Source organism: Halichoerus grypus, chromosome 7 (genome assembly GCF_964656455.1).
Source record: "Halichoerus grypus chromosome 7, mHalGry1.hap1.1, whole genome shotgun sequence".
Taxonomy (NCBI): Eukaryota; Metazoa; Chordata; class Mammalia; order Carnivora; family Phocidae; genus Halichoerus; species Halichoerus grypus.
The window spans coordinates 97,982,983-97,986,026 of NC_135718.1; the positions used below are offsets into that span (position 1 = coordinate 97,982,983).

The 3,044-nt window shown below is 57.5% G+C and overlaps 2 non-coding genes across 2 annotated transcripts; one reads left to right on the forward strand and one right to left on the reverse strand.

Moving 5' to 3' along the window:
* Positions 1-2,243: 2,243 nt before the first annotated feature.
* Positions 2,244-2,315, forward strand: TRNAP-CGG (transfer RNA proline (anticodon CGG)). The gene has a single exon. It is a non-coding gene; the product is annotated as a tRNA-Pro (tRNA).
* A 657-nt stretch (positions 2,316-2,972) lies between these two features.
* On the reverse strand, positions 2,973-3,044 carry TRNAP-AGG (transfer RNA proline (anticodon AGG)). Its single transcript has one exon. It is a non-coding gene; the product is annotated as a tRNA-Pro (tRNA).

The window sequence follows — 3,044 nt, forward strand, 5'->3', positions numbered from 1 at the left end:
GAAGGGTCCTCTGAATGGCCGACCCGTGTGACTGAATTGTATTCTCACTTCCAAAGACTAACCACGTCAGGTCAGAACAGTCTGCACCACTCAGGTCTAGATTGGGTCTGAATTCAGTAGCGTGCCAACTAATTTTAGTTATAAAATAGGAATGAAAGTGATTGTTAAATCCATTCACAGTGTCAAGGCATCCACCCTGACATCATCCCAGAGTTATTCTAATCATCTCCTAATGGACCTACTCTAATGTCATCATCTTCCTCTCATGCATCTGACCCCAAGTCAAAATTATCTTCAGTCGTACTTTTAACATTCCCACCATTCTCAAAAGCGTTGATGCTTCCAGATCCCTTTAATAAAATTAAAATATTAAAGCATGGGTTTCAAAGTTCTCCTCTTTCAGGTCCTCTTCTTCCAGGCCAGTTTCCATCTTACTTGCTAACCAGCCAAGCTAAGCTCATTGGCATGAAATTGCATCAAGAGCCATAAAAGTTGTCAAAGTGGTCACCTCCTTTGACTATATTACCTCAGGAAATCACCTAAAACATGAAAAAAGTATACACACAGATGGGTCCGTCAAGCAATATTTACATCGATGAAATGTTGGACACCACTTACGTAGCTTACAGAAAAATAAGAATATCGTGCCCTATTGTCTTGACGGAACAGGATGAAGTCATTACAAACAACTTAAGGGATAAGAAAGCGGGTGTGGGAAATTCAACAACAACCTTGAGAGGGGACACTGGCAGAGGTAGGAGAGGCCTCCAGCCTTGTCACCTCTCATGGCACGAGAGGCGAGTGGAGGGAGCGGGCTTCAGCCCAGGCAGGGCAGAGTGAGCCCATGGTCTCAAGGAGAGGGCGAAGCGGATTGCTCAGGACTCTGCGGGGAGCGCCTCCTGCCCCACGCCCACCCCTGAACCCACCGCACCCGCATCCCGAACCTATCCTCAAGTTCAAAGCAGTATTTAGCTCTGAAACCTTGGCTCAGTAGGAGGAAGAAAGGTGGTCTCAGACAAGGAGAGGATGTCGTTAAAGTCTTACATGCGATCAAAGCAAATAGAGGGCTTAGCTTGGACAGTCTGCCTCCCCAGCCACGTCCTCCTACCCCAGGGAGCAGCAGGGCTCCGGGATCTCTACGGGGCCAGATTTGGCTTTTCAGCTTTTGCTCTTTGATTTGAGGTGTTTTCGCTTGTACTTCCCCCACCCCCGCCCAGGGCGCGAGCTCCGGTCCTGACCTTCCGTCACTGAGCGACACCCCAGGTGCCGGCGGGCCTCAGGAGGAAGGGGGCGGGGGAAAGCGGAGAAGCTGGTGCAACGGGGAGCTCCCAAAAGGTGAGGGGCAAGAACACCACTGGACCCTCGGAGGACTGTCAGACAGCTACGGAGAACAGCTTCCACGGAAAAAGGAAGCTTGGGGTCCGGAAGCCGGCTGCGGGAGCCAGGACCCCCGCAGCCCTGGGGGAGTTGGGCCCGGGTGGGGGCGGGGGCGGGCGGGGACGCAGGCGGAGGGGCCGGGGACGCAGGCGGAGGGGGCGGGGCGGAGGCGGGGCGCGCTACCACCGCGGGGCCCCTGCCGTCGGCTGCAGGGGGCGCACGCATCCGGGGTCCTCCCCGCTCCCGCGGCCGCCGGGACACCCGTCGCGGCCGCCGGGACACCCGTCGCCCCCGCCCGCTCGCGGCCCCTTCCCAGGCCTTCCCTGCCCACGGCTCCAAACGAGCTACCTGAGGTCCCGGGCCTGCGTTCCCTCTGCAAAGGGAGGCGGGGAGCACCTAGGAGCAGGACGTCAGGAATATCCAATGAGCTCCGTACCTGCAAAGCCCTCAAAAGGGCGGACGATCCCATAATGAATGTTGGGAAAGTTCTCTTTTAACCTCCTCTGGGGTTTCTTCCCCGCCCGCTCCGCCCGCCTTCAGCCGCGGCTCCCGTTCGTGCCCTCAGCCCAGCCCGACGGGGCCCGTCGCGCCCAGCGAGCACTGGCCTAGGCGGGCACCTGGCGGCGCCCTCCCAGCCCCGGCTCCCGCGCCCGCCGCCACCGCTGGGTGCAGCATGGGCCCGGCTCAGGGTGGTGAGACCCGCCCGGCTCCGCAAAATCCGCGACAAGAGGGGCTCCGGGGCCCACGCCTGGATGGGTGCACGGTCCAGGCAGTGGGAGAAGAGTCGCCGGTCGGGTCGGATGGGAAGCGCAGCGAGAGGCGGGGCGAGGCTGAAGGGAGGCACCGGGAGCCGCTTTGCCGAGAGTGGCTCGTTGGTCTAGGGGTATGATTCTCGCTTCGGGTGCGAGAGGTCCCGGGTTCAAATCCCGGACGAGCCCAGGCTTTTCTTTCGCTCCACACCTTAAATTTAAAACCTTTTTTTCCTCTTCCTCACACAACGCATTTAGAGGCTTATATGAAACCAACTAATATGGTCTCTTGAGCTTGACTGTTAATTCCCCCAGTTTTGCGAAGCAAGAAATCGAATGGGATCAATTTGTACCATACGGCCACTGTGCGTCGCAGAGCTGCGCGTGAGAACCGCTGTACCCTTAAAGCACGCGCGCTAGGAAAAAAGAGGCGCCTCGTGCGGAGTCCTGACCCCCCGATCACAGCCCCGCACGTGGGCAGGACGCCGGCGACTAGCGGTCCCGGACGAGGCGCGCGCGGTCCTCCTGCCGACGCCCAGCACCAGGCCTGCGGCTGGACGCGGGCGGGGGGTGGGGGGTGGGAGGGGTGTTTAAACCACACCTGCGGGCAGCCGACAGCGGAACTCTGTGTCACTTGCACACGCACGCGACTCCGGACCTAGCAGGGGTGGGGACAGCGTTTTCAGAGTATCACAATGTTTTCAAACTTTCTACGTTTTTACGTTGTCTTCTTATAGTATTTGGATGTGCAGTGTGCAAAAGCTCAAAAAGTCTCAATTTTGTGTTTTGCAGCAACGTGTATTTATTACCTGTATTTATTATCAGAAATTTTTAGTAAGAAAAGGAGGGCTCGTCCGGGATTTGAACCCGGGACCTCTCGCACCCTAAGCGAGAATCATACCCCTAGACCAACGAGCC